Source organism: Staurois parvus, unplaced genomic scaffold (assembly GCF_062004578.1).
Source record: "Staurois parvus isolate SC_StPar_1 unplaced genomic scaffold, SC_StPar_1.0 ptg002378l, whole genome shotgun sequence".
NCBI classification, from domain to species: domain Eukaryota; kingdom Metazoa; phylum Chordata; class Amphibia; order Anura; family Ranidae; genus Staurois; species Staurois parvus.
Window position 1 is genome coordinate 50,001 of NW_028320174.1, and position 20,603 is coordinate 70,603.

Here is a 20,603-nt window from a genome sequence, read left to right on the forward strand (position 1 = left end):
TATACTTCGTTATTTTATTTTAATCTAATCTAAAAGATATGTTTTATTATTTTATTTTAATATAATCTAATATACTATTAAATATATGTTTTATTATTTTATTTTAATCTAATCTAATCTAAAATATATGATTTATTAGTTTATTTGAAACTAATCTAATCTAATGTAAAATATATATTTTATTATTTTATTTTAATAATAAACATAATATAATTTTTATTTTCTTTATTTTTTTTTAAATTTGCTACATTGTATAAAAACACATTTTTATCTATTTATATTGTGTATAACGTACGTAATATGGTTCCTGTGAATTCAATATAAATAGATAAAAAAAATTTTTATACACTGTAACAAAGTTAAAAAAATCAAATAAAGAAAATAAAAATGATATTATGTTTAATATTAAAATAAAACATATATTTTACATTAGATTAGATTAGTTTAAAATAAAATATTAAATCATATATTTTTTATATTAGACTAGATTAAGATAAAATAATAAAACATATATTTTATATTATATTAAAATAAAATAATAATTCATATATTTTAGATTAGATTAAATTAAAATTAAACAATAAAACATATATTTTAGATTAAATTAATATAAAATAATAAATCATATATTTTAGATTATATTAAAATAAAATATTACAGCATATTTTTTGTATTAGATTAGATTAAAATAAATATTAAAACATATATTTTATATTATATTATATTAATATAAAATAATAAATCATATATTTTATATTAGATTAGATTAAATTCAAATGAAATATAAAAACATATTTTATATTATATTAGATAAAATTTAAATAAAATAATGAAACAAATATTTTATATTATATTATGTTAATATAAAATAATAAATAATATATTTTAGATTAGATTAGATTCAATTAAAATGAAATAATAAAACATATATTTTAGATTAGATAATATTAATATAAAATAATAAATCATATATTTTTGATTAGATTAGATTCAATTAAAATTAAATAATAAAACATATATTTTAGATTAGATAATATTAATATAAAATAATAAATCATATATTTTTGATTAGATTAGATTCAATTAAAATGAAATAATAAAACATATTTTTTATTAGATTAGATAAAAATAAAATAAGAAAACATATTTATTAGATTAGATTATATTAATATAAAATAATAAAGCATATATTTTAGATTAGATGAAATTAAAATGAAATAATAAAACATATATTTTATATTATATTATATTAATATAAAATAATAAATCATATATTTTTGATTCGATTAGATGAAATGAAAATGAAATAATAAAACATATATTTTAGATTAGATTATATTAATATAAAATAATAAAGCATATATTTTAGATTAGATTAGATTAAAATTAAATAATAAAACATATTTTATATTAGATTAGATAAAATGAAAATAAAATAATAAATCATACATTTTAGATTATCTTAGATTAAATTAAAATTAAATAATAAAACATAAATTTTAGGTTATATTATATTAATATAAAATAATAAATCATATATTTTAGATTAGATTAGATTCAATTAAAATGAAATAATAAAACATATTTTATATTAGATTAGATAAAATTAAAATAAAATAATAAAACATATATTTTATATTAGATTATATTATATTAATATAAAATAATAAATCATATATTTTAGATTAAATTAAATTCAATTAAAATGAAATAATAAAACATATTTTTTTACATTAGATTAGATTAGTTTAAAATAAAAAAATAAATCATATATTTTATATTAGACTAGATTAGATTAAAATGAAATAATAAAACATATATTTTAGATTAGATTATATTAATATAAAATAATAAAGCATATATTTTAGAGTAGATTAGATTAAATTAAAATTAAATATTAAAACATATAATTTAGATTAGATTATATTAATATAAAATAATAAATCATATATTTTATATTAAATTAGATTCAATTAAAATGAAATAATAAAACATATTTTATATTAGATTAGATAAAATTAAAATAAAATAAAAACACATATATTTTATATTATATTATATTATATTAATATAAAATAATAAATCATATATTTTAGATTAAACTAAATTCAATTAAAATGAAATAATAAAACATATTTTATATTAGATTAGATAAAATTAAAATAAAATAATAAAACATATATTTTATATTAGATTATATTATATTAATATAAAATAATAAATCATATATTTTAGATTAGATTAAATTAAAATAAAAAAACATATTTTTTTACATTAGATTAGTTTAAAATAAAATAATAAATCATATATTTTAGATTAGACTAGATTAGATTAAAATTAAATAATAAAACATATATTTTAGATTATATTATATAAATATAAAATAATAAATAATATATTTTAGATTAGATTAAATTAAAATAAAATAATAAAACATATTTTTTTACATTAGATTAGATTAGTTTAAAATAAAATAATAAATCATATATTTTAGATTAAATTAGAAAAAATTTAAATAAAATAATAATCATGTAAACGATTCGCTGAGGAAAACAATTTCTGTCCTCTCCAATATTCAAGCTTGTATTTCACGGATGGCGTCTATGGACCGTACGGCGATGACTCCCTCACCGCAGCACCCCCCCCCCCCCCTGGGCCCACCCAATCCACCATATTCACTTACCGGCCTATGGGCTCTGGATCCAGCTAGACAGGCTGCAGGAGAGGGCCCGTCCCCTCCCCCCCCTCCCCTGTGTGCAAAGTACACCGGAGGAAACTTTCACCCAACAGACTTTCCAAAAACAACAGATTTGAGCCGCCTGCTGCTGTTTTTTTCTTTTTCTAGGTGAACAAACAGTTGGGATTAACCCCGCGCTGACCTCTGGCTTTGTGTAGGTTGAGGGGAGAGCTTTGTGTTACGACAGCGCACTGCGGCGGACCCGGCTGGAGAGGTTGGGGGGGAGGGGCTGGGAGAGGGTAACCCTTTATTGCTGGGTTGTCCCTTCATTTTACAGTGTGGACCCGAGGAAGACGCCGAGATGACGCCAAAACGTTGTCATCATTACCGAACAGGTCCATGCAACACTGCGCCCGTGTGAATTTTTTAGCATTTTCTTGAGACAGATAAAACTTTATTTTTTGGGGGATTTTTTTTTTTTTTTGCTATATAAATGAAAAAGTGCAAAAATGTTGAAAAAAAGTGTTTTTCTTATAAAATTTTGCAAATAAATGATCTTGTCCAAAATGTATTCAGCTATCTTTTTAGTTAAAAAAAATAGTTTATAACCAATAATTATAATTTTTTGAAACAATTTTTACTTTTTTTATATTATTATTTATGTTTTTTTAAATACTGTCACCCTAGCAGTACAGTGTCACCATAGTGACACTGTACTACTTGTGGGGGGTGATGAAGATTTTTTTTTTTTTTTTTTTACCCAAATTAGTTTATAACCAATAATTATAATTTTTGAAATTTTTTTTTACATTTTTATTTTATTTTATATTATTATTTATGGTTTTTTTTTAGCATACTGTCACCCTAGCAGTACAGTGTCACCATAGTGACACTGTACTACTTGTGGGGGGTGATGAAGATTTTTTTTTTTACCCAAATTAGTTTATAACCAATAATTATAATTTTTGAAAATTGTTTTACATTTTTACTTTAGTTTTTTATATTAATATTTATGTTTTTCGTTTTTTAAACATACTGTCACCCTAGCAGTTCAGTGTCACCATAGTGACACTGTACTACTTGTGGGGGGTGATGAAGATTTTTTGTTTGTTTGTTTTTACCCAAATTAGTTTATAACCAATAATTATAATTTTTGAAATTTTTTTTTAATTTTTATTTTCTTTTTTATATTATTATTTATATATTTTTTTTAACATACTGTCACCCTAGCAGTACAGTGTCACCACAGTGACACTGTACTACTTGTGTGTGGGGGGGGGGGAGATTTTGTTTTTATCCAAATTAGTTTATAACCAATAATTATAATTTTTGAAAACTTTTTTTACATTTATATTTTATTTTTTAATATTATTATTTATTTATTTTTAGCATACTATCACCCTAGCAGTGCAGGGTCGCCATGGTGACACTGTACTACTTGTGGGGGGTGATGAAGATGTTTTTTTTTTACACTGATTGCTTTTATACCCATAAAGGCTGTAACATCAATCATTTCTCCTTCTCTCTGTCTGCATTCTTGCAGCCATTGAGAAATACTGTGAGAGCTGTGATTGGTCACAGCTTGTCACATGGTACAAGGCTGTTGTGAATAGCCCTGTACCATGTGATCTCTGTGCTCATTCACAGATTTCACACATAGTAAGCAATGATGTCAGAAGTGACGTCTTGCTTACTACTCTGCATGTGATCACTGATTGGCCAATCAGTGATCACATGATCAGGACCTCACACAGAGGTCCCCTACAGATATCGGTGTTCCTCTGGACAAAGCGGGCACCGGATCTCCCAGGCTGAAAATGCTGGCGCTGTTTATGAACGACCACCCGCCCCTGCACTGCCCCCGTCTGGCCGTTTATATACAAGGGCCGGACGGGAAGTGGTTGAAGAGGACCTGTACTATGGAAGCTGTGCACACAGAGGGTAATGGATGGGTACCATGCCTTGTCCTGCACTATGTCCCTGTGTGAAGCGGCCATCTTGGTAGGGGCAGGTCCCCATGTCAGAGCCGCCCCTCTGATGAACAGTGATCCAATGACTGGTGGGGTCCTGACAAAAGTGGAGGAGGCACAGATCCAAAGAATGGTTGAAGCAGGGAGATCTTTGTACTGGAGGTCCTCAGGTACAGCTTTCCCTCCGGCAAGGAGAACAGTGGGAAACACGGTACTGACATTTTTAGATATTCCCTTATTGAGTTGAGGGCCCTGAAAATTGTGGGGGTTGAGTGCTCTAAGGGGGTCTGGGGACACTGTGAAAGGTTGCGGGGCACAGTGGGCCACTATGAGAGGTTGGGTCCCACTATGGGAACTGGGAGGCACTCTGGGAGGTTGAGAGGCGCAATGGGTCACTATGGGAGTGGGTGTCCCACAATGGGAGCTGGGAGGCACTGTGGGAGTTTGAGGGGCACAGTGGGCCACTATGAGAAGTTGGGTCCCACTATGGGAGCTGGGAGGTACTATGGGAGATTTAAGTGCACAGTGGGCCCCTATGGGAGGTTGGGTCCCACTGTGGGAGTTTGAGGGGCACATCGAGCCACTATGAGAAATTGGGTCCCACTATGGGAGCTGGCAGGCACTGAGGTTGAGGGGCACAGTGGGCCACCATGGGAACTGGGCAGCGCTGTAGGAGGTTGAGGGGCACTATGGGAGCTGAAAGGTACCATGGGAGATTTAAGCGCACAGTGGGCCATTATGGGAGGCCTCTAATATGGATCTTGAGGTAAGGAGGGACTCTAAAGTAGACTGTGATGTACGGGTGACTTTGGTGAGGACCCCTGTTTAAGGAGAACCAGTGCTTCTAGAGACCCTCACACTCCAGCCTGTGATACCAGCACCCCAGTGCTCCTAGAGACCCTCACACTTCAGCCTGTCTGTGATATCAGCACCCCAGCGCTCTTAGAGACCCTCACACTTCATCCTGTGATATCAGCACCCCAGTGTTCCTAGAGACCCTCACACTCCAGCCTGTGATACCAGCACCCCAGTGTTCCTAGAGTGTTCCTAGAGACCCTCACACTTCAAACTGTGATACCAGCATCCTAGTGCTCCTTGAGACCCTCGTACTCCAGCCTGTCTGTGACACCAACACCCCAGCGCTCCCAGTAATTTGTGCTTTTCCATGCATTCAGCACCCTAGCACCTCCTGCGATTCCTGCACCTTCTTTGACTTGAGAGAATTCCTGTATCCGATCAGCTGTAGTCTGCACAGATGCGGCCAAGGGCCCCAACCTAGGAGCTGTCTGCAGCGAAGCCCATCGTGACGGAACGCGGCGTCCGACCCCCCCGCCCTTCTCACCAACTCGTGACAGCAGGACCAGCTGATCTCGCACTGCGCTGTCACTTGCGTAACAATGCCACTCTCAGCTGCGCCCTGCACAAAGATTTTCCAGCTTGCGGGACCACAATCTGTGTGCCAGCAGCCTGAGAGGGATTGTTACTGGGTCAGGATAACTAAGCAATTAACCCTTCGCACTGTGTGACATAAATGTAAGATTTGGGTAGCTGAGATGTGATCAGTAGAAATATGTCCTTGTAGATCTCGTCTCATTCCATGTTATTACAGATAAGTGTTCCGTATTCAGTCAGAGACATACAGTCAGGTCCATAAATATTGGGACATGGACACAATTCTAACATTTTTGGCTCTATACACCACAATGGGTTTGAAATGAAACGAACAAGATGTGCTTTACCTGCACACTGTCAGCTTTAATTTGAGGGTATTTACATCCAAATCAGGTGAACGGTGTAGGAATTACAACAGTTTGCATATGTGCCTCCCACTTGTTAAGGGACCAAAAGTAATGGGACAATTGGCTTCTCAGCTGTTCCATGGCCAGGTGTGTGTTATTCCCTCATTATCCCAATTACAATGAGCAGATAAAAGGTCCAGAGTTCATTTCAAGTGTGCTATTTGCATTTGGAATCTGTTGCTGTCAACTCTCAAGATGAGATCCAAAGAGTTGTCACTATCAATGAAGCCATCATTAGGCTGAAAAAACAAAACAAACCCATCAGAGAGATAGCAAAAACATTAGGCGTGGCCAAAACAACTGTTTGGAACATTCTTAAAAAGAAGGAACGCACCGGTGAGCTCAGCAACACCAAAAGACCCGGAAGACCACGGAAAACAACTGTGGTGGATGACCGGAGAATTCTTTCCCTGGTGAAGAAAACACCCTTCACAACAGTTGGCCGGATCAAGAACACTCTCCAGGAGGTAGGTGTATGTGTGTCAAAGTCACCAATCAAGAGAAGACTTCACCAGAGTGAATACAGAGGGTTCACCACAAGATGGAAACCATTGGTGAGCCTCAAAAACAGGAAGGCCAGATTAGAGTTTGCCAAACGACATGTAAAAAAGCCTTCACAGTTCTGGAACAACATCCTATGGACAGATGAGACCGACATCAACTTGTACCAGAGTGATGGGAAGAGAAGAGTATGGAGAAGGAACTGCTCATGGTCCTAAGCATACCACCTCATCAGTGATCATGGTGGTGGTAGTGTCATGGCGTGGGCATGTATGGCTGCCAATGGAACTGCTTCTCTTGTATTTATTGATGATGTGACTTCTGACAGAAGCAGCCGGATGAATTGTGAAGTGTTTCGGGAATATTATCGGCTCATATTCAGCCAAATGCTTCACAACTCATTGGACGCTTCACAGTGCAGATGGACAATGACCCAAAGCAGACTGCAAAAGACACCAAAGAAGTGGAATGTTCTGCAATGGCCAAGTCCATCACCTGACCTGAATCCGATTGAGCATTTCACTTGCTGAAGACAAAACTGAAGGGAAAATGCCCCAAGAACAAGCAGGAACTGAAGACAGTTGCAGTAGAGGCCTGGCAGAGCATCACCAGGGATGACACCCAGCGTCTGGTGATGTCTATGCGTTCCACACTTCAGGCTGTCATTGACTGCAAAGGATTTGCAACCAAGTATTAAAAAGTGAAAGTTTGACTTATGATTATTATTCTGTCCCATTACTTTTGGTCCCTTAACAAGTGGAGGCACATATGCAAACTGTTGTAATTCCTACACCGTTCACCTGATTTGGATGTAAATACCCTCAAATTAAAGCTGACAGTCTGCAGTTAAAGCACATCTTGTTAGTTTCATTTCAAATTCATTGTGGTGGTGTATAGAGCCAAAAATGTTAGAATTGTGTTGATGTCCCAATAATTATGGACCTGACTGTATGTCCACCAATCAGTGTTCAGTATTCAGTCAGAGACATATGTCCACCAATCAGTGTTCAGTATTCAGTCAGAGACATATGTCCACCAATCAGTGTTCAGTATTCAGTCAGAGACATATGTCCACCAATCAGTGTTCAGTATTCAGTCAGAGACATATGTCCACCAATCAGTGTTCAGTATTCAGTCAGAGACATATGTCCACCAATCAATGTCCAGTATTCAGTCAGAGACATATGTCCACCAATCAGTGTTCAGTATTCAGTCAGAGACATATGTCCACCAATCAGTGTTCAGTATTCAGTCAGAGACATATGTCCACCAATCAGTGTTCAGTATTCAGTCAGAGACATATGTTCACCAATCAGCATCTGAAAGGACAGAGCAGCTTTCAGGCTGGAGGTGACACCGAGATCTCAATAAAACGTTGTCACCTCTGTAGTCACAGTTTGCCACCTTCTTGAAGTCTAAAAGAGCTCCAGCCATTTCGGCTTTGTGAAGCTGCAGGAGACCAGGAGTGGCTCCAATGTGTCTGGGGAGCTCTGATTTATATCAGCAGAACAAAGGAATATATTTCATTTCTCATAAAAGCTAAAATATTAGTTGCAGAGACATGAAAATACTTCCTTCTGATTGGACACTCTGTAGGTTACATCGGCATGTAAGACTGTATTTGTAGCCTCTGTAGAATCCCAGAGAAACGCAGAAAACGGTTATATGGCGCCTGATGGCGACAGCTGAACAGTGATTGGTACTGTCGCGATCGGACTGATGCACTGGTGTTGGAAATTCAATCCCTGACTTGGTGATTCCAAACGGTCCAATCAACTTTGGGCACTTCAGTACCCAGAATGTCCTGTGGGCTGGTACAGGAACACCCCCCAGGGTTTATTGGTAAAGGGCTAATGCCCAGCCCACATTCATATTTCAATACATTGAGGACCCTGAGATATGGACGGTGTGATTCGTACAGAGCCGGTTCTATTTGACTGGCGAATTGCGGACTTTCTCTGACTTGCTCCAGTCGCAGGATGACTCTCGGTAAAAGTTTTATTTCTCTTTTTATTCCCTTTTATTTTATAGTGAATAGCCAATTGTGTGTCTTTTTGTATTTTCTGTAATTGTTTTTTCTTTGTACATATTTTATGCTCCGCCCACTTTCGGGATATTAAATCATAAAATTAATAAGTGACTTCTGGGTACTAAGCTCAGGCTCAGATCTCCGGAGAGATTGTTGTATTGTAGTGTCTATGCTCGATCTGTATGCAATTGCACTGCGTGTTGGCAGATTGCATGCAGATTGTAAAGTGGCAGATCTGCCAGACGGAGATCTGTGTGTGTGTGGTGTCCCAGCAGACCGTTCTGCGGATAAACTGTTGGGTGGTGGCAAGCTACCGTTCGTTGTGTGTCTGGTGTGGGGGGGGTGTGGACAGTGGAAGAGTGATTAACACCAGGGTTCTAGCTGGTAGGATAGCTGCAGGAATGCTAGAATGGTGTGCCAATTGCTAGACTGCTCCCCAACCTTTAGTGTGCACCAGATTGTATATAAGATTCATATCTGCCTGTGTGCGTGGTCAGCCAGCTGGATTGGAGTGGAGTCTCCCTCTAGTGGTGGCCAGAGGTAGCGCGGGCTGTGAAAGTGTATCACAGCCGGTCTTATATACATTCGAAGTAAGTGCCCCTCAGGGGAGGACTGACCATTTGGAAACTTGGGCGCTGCCCGAGGGCCCGGGGTCAGTAGGGGGCCCCATGAGATGCCCCTGGTACCTTTTCCATAGGCTTTTTTGAGTTTGGGCAAGGACACAGGGGCCCCATGAGTTGTCAGTCCGCCCCTGTGCGGTACATAAGTGTAAACCTACGCCAAAGATTATATAACAACACAAACAGCGCAAAATAATTTGTTATAGTGCTAAATCAATATAAAAAAATGATAAATACTATAAACCAAAAAAAATAAAAAAAAGTCCCACTCCAAAATTTGTGAAGAAAAACATGACGTGAAAAAAATTAAAAAAATGCAGGAAAAATCTTCGTAAATATTCAGAAAGTCCTTTTTCCAAAGAAATGCGCTTCCACCAAAAATTAGTGCTCAAACCAATCTATACCACACTCACCAGATTATGGTGATAAAAACGCCTTTTAGGTATTTATGGGACCCTAGACCCTTATAATGTGCCTCCAGATCTCCACTCCATCACAGGAAAGCTTTCCTCCAATCTCCAAGACCACCAGATTACAATCTCCAAGACCACCAGATTCCACTTCCCAGAGACACTCAATGCAATGTAGGAGAGACAAAATAACATGGCGTAACATTGTCTCCTGCATTGCATTTCGACAGGGAGTGTCATGTTGTACATGACTGTCATATGCCTTTAAGTGTTCTCTGTATTTTGTCTCGGCTCCTCCCTTTCCTCTGGTTTAGTTCATGCTGTATAGATAGCCCCACCCCTTTTCCCAGTCATGCAGACTCCACCTCCGCAACATCGCCAAAATCCGCACGTTCCTAACCCCAGAAACCACTAAACAGATCATCCACTCCCTCATCATATCACGACTCGACTACTGCAACTCCCTCCTCACTGGCCTGCCTCGCCGCTGGCTATCCCCGCTTCAGTCGATCCTGAATACGGCTGCCAGACTCATTCACCTTTCCAACCGCTCCGTTTCCGCCACCCCCCTCTGCCAATCCCTCCATTGGCCTTCACTCAGTGTCCTCCACCTCTCTCTGTCAATCCCTCCACTGGCCTCCACTCAGTGTCCTCCACCCCTCTCTGTCAATCCCTCCACTGGCCTCCACTCAGTGTCCTCCACCCCCCTCTGCCAATCCCTCCACTGGCCTCCACTCAGTGTTCTCCACCCCCCTCTGCCAATCCCTCCACTGGCCTCCACTCAGTGTCCTCCACCCCCCTCTGCCAATCCCTCCACTGGCCTCCACTCAGTGTCTTCCACCCCCCTCTGCCAATCCCTCCACTGGCCTCCACTCAGTGTTCTCCACCCCCCTCTGCCAATCCCTCCACTGGCCTCCACTCAGTGTCCTCCACCCCCCTCTGCCAATCCCTCCACTGGCCTCCACTCAGTGTCTTCCACCCCCCTCTGCCAATCCCTCCACTGGCCTCCACTCAGTGTCCTCCACCCCTCTCTGCCAATCCCTCAACTGGCCTCCACTCAGTGTCCTCCATCCCTCTCTGCCAATCCCTCAACCGGCCTCCAATCAGTGTCCTCCACCCCTCTCTGCCAATCCCTCCACTGGCCTCCACTCAGTGTCCTCCACCCCCCTCTGCCAATCCCTCCACTGGCCTCCACTCAGTGTCCTCCACCCCCCTCTGCCAATCCCTCCACTGGCCTCCACTCAGTGTCCTCCACCCCCCTCTGCCAATCCCTCCACTGGCTTCCGATTGCGCAACGGATCAAATTCAAAATCCTAACACTGACATACAAAGCCGTCCACCATACTGCCCCGAACTACATCACTGACCTAATATCCAAGTACCGCCCAACACACACACTCCGCTCCTCACAAGACCTCCTTCTCTCTAGTTCCCTGGTCTCCTCCTCCCATGCCCGCCTCCAGGACTTCTCCAGGGTGTCACCCATCCTCTGGAACTCCCTGCCCCAACCCATTAGATTATCACCTACTCTCCTCTCCTTTAGGCGCACCCTGAAAACCCATCTCTTCAGGGAAGCCTACCCCACCCCCTGCTAACTTGCCGACCTCCTCCACTCTACCTACCACCCCATCCCCCACAGCTATCTCCTCCTGTGCCACCATCCCCTCCCTCCTAGATTGTAAGCTCCAAGGAGCAGGGCCCTCGATCCCCTCATGTATCGCATTGTATTGTTATTGTTCTGTCACATGTTCTGTCCCCCTTTGTAATGTACAGCGCTGAGCCAACTATTGGCGCTTTATAAATACTGTATAATAATAATATAATAATGCATTGCAGCTCTAGCCTCGTGTCATGCAGCAGATCACATTATGATCTTTTGACCTATCCGATGTTCATTGTTGTAAGATTCTCTCAGTTTATGGAATAAACTTCACAAGATCTACAAGGTGTCTTCTGGATCGAGTCACTGTCTGTGTTATTCAACTAAGATTGGAGTGATCGCTATCTCACCACAACTGGAAGTCACAGAGATCAGACTATCAATGCTGAGATTGGAGAGACAGAACAACCGTCATCCCACAGCATAGAAAATCGGTTGTTCGTAAGCAAAATGACAACATTTTTCACTGTTCAACCGTTTTCTTTCGTTCACAATATCGTTATCGGTTAAAACATCCCGCTCATCAACGAAGAGAAAATCGTTCGATCAGGGGTTCCGCAAAAATTTTTTTGTGCGATTTTCTTATCGTGTGTACAGGGCATTGGTTTCCAGTTGCTGCTCGTTCAGGTGAGTCTGGGAATCGTCTGCAGTGCAACCCATCTCCACCTTCAGGAGTTCTGGAGACAACCAGATGGTTCACTAATGCAGGCCATACATGGTTCAAATTCCAAACGATTTTTCATCTGAAAATCGAAAACCTCATTCGCTTGGTAATCCGACGGCGCCATCAATCATTTTGAAAATCGGCCGACCGAGTCATAAAGTTCACCCCATATAACAGGCGAAACTTCTGTTCCTTCCAGGTCACGGCTCTTATTGGAAAAATGATCGTAAGATTCGACCATCATCGAGTCGAAAATCGGTCGTTTTTCACGAATTTTCCAACATGCCTAATCACCAAAAAGGGGAGGAAACACAAAAATCGGCCGGTGCCATTGTCCCCACTAACAAAGCGAAAATCGTCCAAATATTCTTAGGTCTGATTTTCGGACAAAAAAAATCAGTCGAATTTTGACCCATGTATGGCCGGCATCAGGCTCCACGCCTCCACCTTCCCAAGGATCCTCACCTTCGTCATACTTGCAGGCATGCTGGGTTCTCCCCAGACAGTCCCTATAGGTGTCCTTCCTGTCCTAGATTCCTGGTGAACCTCATCTGGATTCCTGTGTACCTGCATTCCCTGGGGCCCCTGGCACCTCAGTGTTCCTCATACATATTGTTACCTCTGTGCAGGGGCGGACTGACAACTCATGGGGCCCCCGGGCAATAGGGGATCATGGGGCCCCTGTGTTCTCACCCACACTCAAACCACACCCAAAAAAGGCTATGAAAGGTACCAGGGGCATCTCATCGGGCCCCCTACTAACCCTGGGCCCTTGGGCAGTGCCCGAGTGCTCAGTCCGCCCCTGCCTCTGTGTTCCTGAAAGCTCAGTATCCACTGCTAAGAGACCCCTGTCTCCCTGTAGGGTGGCCACCTCATCCCTTTAGACCCAAACACATATTAGTGACACCGGGGCTGATTTATTGCAGATAAGTGAGTTTAATTACCACCTTAATCAGCCCCAGAAAAGGTGTCACTAATATGTGTTCGGGTCTAAAGGGATGAGGTGGCAACCCTACTGTGGGCCCAGCACCCCGGTGCAGTAAGTGTATCTTATTAGTATTCTGGGTTCTTCCTGCCAGTGACACCAGCACCCCGGTGCAGTAAATGTTTCTCGTTAGTATTCTGGGTTCTTCCTGCCAGTGACACCAGCACCCCGGTGCAGTAAGTGTTTCTTATTAGTATTCTGGGATCTTCCTGCCAGTGACACCAGCACCCTGGTGTGGTAAGTGTTTCTTATTAGTATTCTGGGTTTTTCTTGCCAGTGAGACCAGCACCCCGGTGCAGTAAGTGTTTCTTATTAGTATTCTGGGTGCTTCCTGCCAGTGACACCAGCACCCCGGTGCAGTAAATGTTTCTCATTAGTATTCTGGGTTCTTCCTGCCAGTGACACCAGCACCCCGGTGCAGTAAATGTTTCTCATTAGTATTCTGGGTTCTTCCTGCCAGTGACACCAGCACCCCGGTGCAGTAAATGTTTCTCATTAGTATTCTGGGTTCTTCCTGCCAGTGACACCAGCACCCCGGTGCAGTAAGTGTTTCTCATTAGTATTCTGGGTGCTTCCTGCCAGTGACACCAGCACCCCGGTGCAGTAAATGTTTCTCATTAGTATTCTGGGTTCTTCCTGCCAGTGACACCAGCACCCCGGTGCAGTAAATGTTTCTCATTAGTATTCTGGGTTCTTCCTGCCAGTGACACCAGCACCCCGGTGCAGTAAATGTTTCTCATTAGTATTCTGGGTTCTTCCTGCCAGTGACACCAGCACCCCGGTGCAGTAAGTGTTTCTCATTAGTATTCTGGGTGCTTCCTGCCAGTGACACCAGCACCCCGGTGCAGTAAATGTTTCTCATTAGTATTCTGGGTTCTTCCTGCCAGTGACACCAGCACCCCGGTGCAGTAAATGTTTCTCATTAGTATTCTGGGTTCTTCCTGCCAGTGACACCAGCACCCCGGTGCAGTAAGTGTTTCTCATTAGTATTCTGGGTGCTTCCTGCCAGTGACACCAGCACCCCGGTGCAGTAAATGTTTCTCATTAGTATTCTGGGTTCTTCCTGCCAGTGACACCAGCACCCGGTGCAGTAAATGTTTCTCATTAGTATTCTGGGTTCTTCCTGCCAGTGACACCAGCACCCCGGTGCAGTAAATGTTTCTCATTAGTATTCTGGGTTCTTCCTGCCAGTGACACCAGCACCCCGGTGCAGTAAATGTTTCTCATTAGTATTCTGGGTGCTCCTGACAGTGACACCAGCACCCCGGTGCAGTAAATGTTTCTCATTAGTATTCTGGGTTCTTCCTGCCAGTGACACCAGCACCCCGGTGCAGTAAATGTTTCTCATTAGTATTCTGGGTTCTTCCTGCCAGTGACACCAGCACCCCGGTGCAGTAAATGTTTCTCATTAGTATTCTGGGTGCTCCTGCCAGTGACACCAGCACCCCGGTGCAGTAAATGTTTCTCATTAGTATTCTGGGTTCTTCCTGCCAGTGACACCAGCACCCCGGTGCAGTAAATGTTTCTCATTAGTATTCTGGGTTCTTCCTGCCATTGACACCAGCACCCCGGTGCAGTAAATGTTTCTCATTAGTATTCTGGGTTCTTCCTGCCATTGACACCAGCACCCCGGTGCAGTAAATGTTTCTCATTAGTATTCTGGGTTCTTCCTGCCAGTGACACCAGCACCCCGGTGCAGTAAATGTTTCTCATTAGTATTCTGGGTTCTTCCTGCCATTGACACCAGCACCCCAGTGCAGTAAATGTTTCTCATTAGTATTCTGGGTTCTTCCTGCCAGTGACACCAGCACCCCAGTGCAGTAAATGTTTCTCATTAGTATTCTGGGTTCTTCCTGCCAGTGAGACCAGCACCCCGGTGCAGTAAATGTTTCTCATTAGTATTCTGGGTTCTTCCTGCCAGTGACACCAGCACCCCGGTGCAGTAAATGTTTCTCATTAGTATTCTGGGTTCTTCCTGCCAGTGACACCAGCACCCCGGTGCAGTAAATGTTTCTCATTAGTATTCTGGGTTCTTCCTGCCAGTGACACCAGCACCCCGGTGCAGTAAATGTTTCTCATTAGTATTCTGGGTTCTTCCTGCCAGTGACACCAGCACCCCGGTGCAGTAAATGTTTCTCATTAGTATTCTGGGTTCTTCCTGCCAGTGACACCAGCACCCCGGTGCAGTAAATGTTTCTCATTAGTATTCTGGGTTCTTCCTGCCATTGACACCAGCACCCCGGTGCAGTAAATGTTTCTCATTAGTATTCTGGGTTCTTCCTGCCAGTGACACCAGCACCCCGGTGCAGTAAATGTTTCTCATTAGTATTCTGGGTTCTTCCTGCCAGTGACACCAGCACCCCGGTGCAGTAAATGTTTCTCATTAGTATTCTGGGTTCTTCCTGCCAGTGACACCAGCACCCCGGTGCAGTAAATGTTTCTCATTAGTATTCTGGGTTCTTCCTGCCAGTGACACCAGCACCCCGGTGCAGTAAATGTTTCTCATTAGTATTCTGGGTTCTTCCTGCCAGTGACACCAGCACCCCGGTGCAGTAAATGTTTCTCATTAGTATTCTGGGTTCTTCCTGCCAGTGACACCAGCACCCCGGTGCAGTAAATGTTTCTCATTAGTATTCTGGGTTCTTCCTGCCAGTGACACCAGCACCCCGGTGCAGTAAATGTTTCTCATTAGTATTCTGGGTTCTTCCTGCCAGTGAGACCAGCACCCCGGTGCAGTAAATGTTTCTCATTAGTATTCTGGGTTCTTCCTGCCATTGACACCAGCACCCCGGTGCAGTAAATGTTTCTCATTAGTATTCTGGGTTCTTCCTGCCATTGACACCAGCACCCCGGTGCAGTAAATGTTTCTCATTAGTATTCTGGGTTCTTCCTGCCAGTGACACCAGCACCCCGGTGCAGTAAATGTTTCTCATTAGTATTCTGGGTTCTTCCTGCCAGTGACACCAGCACCCCGGTGCAGTAAATGTTTCTCATTAGTATTCTGGGTGCTCCTGACAGTGACACCAGCACCCCGGTGCAGTAAATGTTTCTCATTAGTATTCTGGGTTCTTCCTGCCAGTGACACCAGCACCCCGGTGCAGTAAATGTTTCTCATTAGTATTCTGGGTTCTTCCTGCCAGTGACACCAGCACCCCGGTGCAGTAAGTGTTTCTTATTAGTATTCTGGGTTCTTCCTGCCAGTGACACCAGCACCCCGGTGCAGTAAATGTTTTTCATTAGTATTCTGGGTGCTCCTGACAGTGACACCAGCACCCCGGTGCAGCACTATACTCCTGCCAGTCCTGTATTCACCAGGATCCTTGTATCTGTTCTTCCCTGTACCGGGTCAGCTGTAGCCTGCACGGGTGAACTCTCCGGGCCCCTCGCCATCCAGCATGCAGGCTACACGGAAGGTCCACAAACCCAACCATACGTGACTGTTCCCCGTACATGACAGGTCTTTAGCCCCTTGACTCTGACTGAACACACTGGGCTTTATGCCATGGGGCCACAAATTTGTGTGTCTCCCTTTGTGCTCCCAGCACAGAGACCGGGGTCCCACCGTTAGCCCCGGGGTCCTGTACTAACAATCGGGACCTCGAACACCTGATTCCGGGTCACCTGATCGCTGTGGTAGCCTCTGATTGGCTATCACAGCGATCAGTCACTGTACAGCCCGCCCCCGTGTTTTCTCTCTGAATGGAGGAGAAGGATACATTGTATCTCTCGGTTCTTTCAGAGAACGAAACAAAAACAACAGTTTGTAAAATAAATACATAAATAAATATTAAAGATAAAAGGAAAAAAAAAACAAAGATGGATCTAGGTCAGTGCCAGGGTTAGTGCTCGGGTCAAGGTCAGGGCCAAAGGTCAGGGTCAAAGGTCAGGGTCAGTATATTTTGGGCAGGATTTTTTTTAAAATTAGTGTCAGTTATGCAGGCCATAGACGGGCCAAAAAAAATGAAAAATCGGTCGTTCGGCCGACATTACCACCAACAGTAAAAAAAATCGGCCGATTTTTGTCCCGTCTGCGGCCGGCATTTAATTACTTCTGTCCCTGCAGAGAGCTCCGCTATTATATTTGACATGAAAAGTCTTGCGGTTGCAACAATGTATCTATTTGTATCCATTTCGGATGCAGATGTTTTTATTCGGATACAAATAGATACATTGTTGCAACCGCAAGACTTTTCATGTCAAATATAATAGCGGACTGCAATTCTTTTTCTTCTTCTTTTTTCTTTTTCTTTCTTCATTTTCTTCTTTTTTCTCTTCTTTTTGTCCCTTCTTTTCTCTTCTTTTTCTTTCTTCCTCTTTTTCCTTCTTCTTTTTCTTTTTCTCTTTCTTCCTCTTTTTATTCTTTTTTCTTTTTCTACTTCTTTTCTTCTTCTTTTTCATCTTCTCTTCCTTCTTTTTCTCCTTCCTTTTTTTCTTATTCTTCTTTTTTTTCCTTTCTTCTTTTTCTACTTCTTTTTTTTTCTTTCTTCATCTTTCTTCCTCTTTTTCTGCTTCTTTTTTCTTTTCTTCTTCTTCTTTTTTCTCTTCTTTTTGTTCCTTCTTTTCTTCTTCTTTTTCTTTCTTCCTCTTTTTCCTTCTTCTTTTTCTTTCTTCTTCTTTCTTCCTCTTTTTCTTCTTTTTTTTCTTTTTTCTTTTTCTACTTCTTTTCTTCTTCTTTTTCATCTTCTCTTCCTTCCTTTTCTCCTTCCTTTTTTTCTTATTCTTCTTTTTTTTCCTTTCTTCTTTTTCTACTTCTTTTTTTCTTTCTTCATCTTTCTTCCTCTTTTTCTGCTTCTTTTTTCTTTTTCTTCTTCTTCTTTTTTTCTCTTCTTTTTGTTCCTTCTTTTCTTCTTCTTTTTCTTTCTTCCTCTTTTTCCTTCTTCTTTTTCTTTCTTCTTCTTTCTTCCTCTTTTTCTTCTTTTTTTTCTTTTTTCTTTTTCTACTTCTTTTCTTCTTCTTTTTCTTTCTTCTCTTTCTTCTTTTTCTCCTTCCTTTTTTTCTTATTCTTCTTTTTTTTCCTTTCTTCTTTTTCTACTTCTTTTTTTTTCTTTCTTCATCTTTCTTCCTCTTTTTCTGCCTCTTTTTTCTTTTTCTTCTTCTTTTTTCTCTTCTTTTTGTTCCTTCTTTTCTTCTTCTTTTTCTTTCTTCCTCTTTTTCCTTCTTCTTTTTCTTTCTTCTTCTTTCTTCCTCTTTTTCTTCTTTTTCTTTTTTCTTTTTCTTCTTCTTCTTTTCCTCTTCTTTTTCTTTCTTTCTTCTTTTTCTTCTTTTCTTCTTCCTCTTTTTCTTCTTTTTTTCTTCTTCTTTTTCTTCTTTTTCTTTCTTCCTCTTTTTCTTTCTCCTTCTTTTTCTTCTTTTTCTTTCTCCTGCTTTCTTCATCTTCTTCTTTTTCTTTTCTTGCAGGTCACGGCTCATGTGCAGATTTTTTATCGGTAAAAAGATCAGCCGATTTGCCCATCATTGCCACGAAAAAAGGCGATCGGCAAAATCGGACGATTTTTTTCCAACTTTACCTATAAAAAAAAAAGTGCCAAAATCCCAAAAAACGGCCGACCAATTAACCCATTAATGGTGCGAAAATCGGCTGATTTTCGACCCGTCTATGGCCTGCTTAAGTGTCAGTTAGTGTCGGTGTGTTTTAGGTAGGATAAAAAAAAAAGCAAAATGCGCACTTCTGTTTCTGGGCCGTATTCCGGGTACAAACAGCAACTAGCATGCACATGTGCGGTATCACTGCGATCGTCAGGATCAGGAGGATTTATTTTGGGTTGTCCTTTGGTGGTAGGTTATGGCAATAGCAAGAAACATACAGCAAAACGTACTTTTTTTTTACCATTTTGGGGCAGTTTTCCTTTGATAATTAAAAAATAAAATATTGAAAGATATCCATAACCATTTACCACCAAACGAAAGCCCAATTGGTTATAATCCATCCGGATACACAAAGTCGTTGTGATGATCTGCACAGATTTACTAACACAGGTCAAAGTTGCAAAATTGTGCTTAGGCATTAGGATTTGTTTTAGGCATGAAGGGGTTAAAGGCGACACACGGCCACCATGAAGCTGAAAGAGAGGCGGCTCGGGGTTAGGCTGCGGAAGGGGTTCTTTACTGTCAGAGCGGTGAGGATATGGAACTTCCACAATGGGTGGTGTCAGCGGGGAAGATAGAAAACATGAGAGAAAACTTTTAGAGCTCCTTAGTGAACATCATGTACATGTACAGGGGGAGGAAACTTTTAGCCGAGTTTCTTAGTGAACACAATGTACATGGGGAAGAACAATGGGAGTGATATAAATATACACAAACACCGGAACTGGATTGACTGGATTGTTCCTTGAAGTTCACGGTGATAAAGTCTCTAATATTCAGAGGAGGATAAAGCGGAGATGGCGGAGAGAATCCAATGGTGGTTTTCAGGTAAGGCTGTGACTGTCTTCGATAGTGACACCCCCATCTCCTCTAGTGACACCCTTATATTCTCTAGTGCTACCCCCTGCTTCAGTGACACCCCACTTCTCCTATAGTGTCATCCCCCATCTCCTATAGTGACACCCCTATATTCTCTAGTGCTACCTCCTGCTTCAATGACACCCCACTTCTCCTATAGTGTCATCCCCCATCTCCTATAGTGACACCCCTATATTCTCTAGTGCTACCTCCTGCTTCAATGACACCCCACATCTCCTATGGTTACATTCCCCCATCTCCTGTAGTGTCATCCCCCATCTCCTATGGTGTCATCACCATCTCCTACAGTGAGACCCCCTATATTTTCTAGTGCTACCCCCTGCTTCAATGACACCCCACATCTTCTATAGTGTCATCTCCCAACTCCTATAGTAATGCCCCTATATTCTCCAGTGCTAACCCCTGCTTCAATGACACCCCACATCTCCTATGGTTACATTCCCCCATCTCCTCTAGTGACACCCCTATATTCTCTAGGGCTACCTCCTGCTTCAATAACACCCCACATCTCCTATAGTGGCATCCCCATCTCCTATAGTGACACCCCTATATTCTCTAGGGCTACCTCCTGCTTCAATGACACCCCACATCTCCTATAGTGTCATCCCCCATCTCCACTAGTGACACCCCTATATTCTCTAGTGCTGCCCCCTGCTTCAATGACACCCCACACTCCTATAGTGTCATCCCCCATCTCCGCTAGTGACACCCCTATATTCTCCAGTGCTAACCCCTGCTTCAATGACACCCCACATCTCCTATAGTGTCATCCCCCATCTCCTCTAGTGACACCCCTATATTCTCTAGTGCTACCCCCTGCTTC

General features: G+C 41.3%; 1 protein-coding gene across 2 annotated transcripts in view; it reads right to left on the reverse strand.

Moving 5' to 3' along the window:
- LOC149431149 (2-Hydroxyacid oxidase 2-like) overlaps positions 1-2,957 on the reverse strand; it is a 42,828-nt gene extending 39,871 nt beyond the window's left edge. Inside the window, exon 1 of one of the 2 annotated variants that reach the window (XM_089665861.1) lies at positions 2,880-2,957. The gene's annotated coding sequence lies outside the window, so the exon portion shown is untranslated. Of the gene's footprint in view, positions 1-2,683 lie in introns of both variants that reach the window. The other variant, XM_089665862.1, reaches the window with a different exon arrangement.
- Between the last annotated feature and the right edge of the window lie 17,646 nt (positions 2,958-20,603).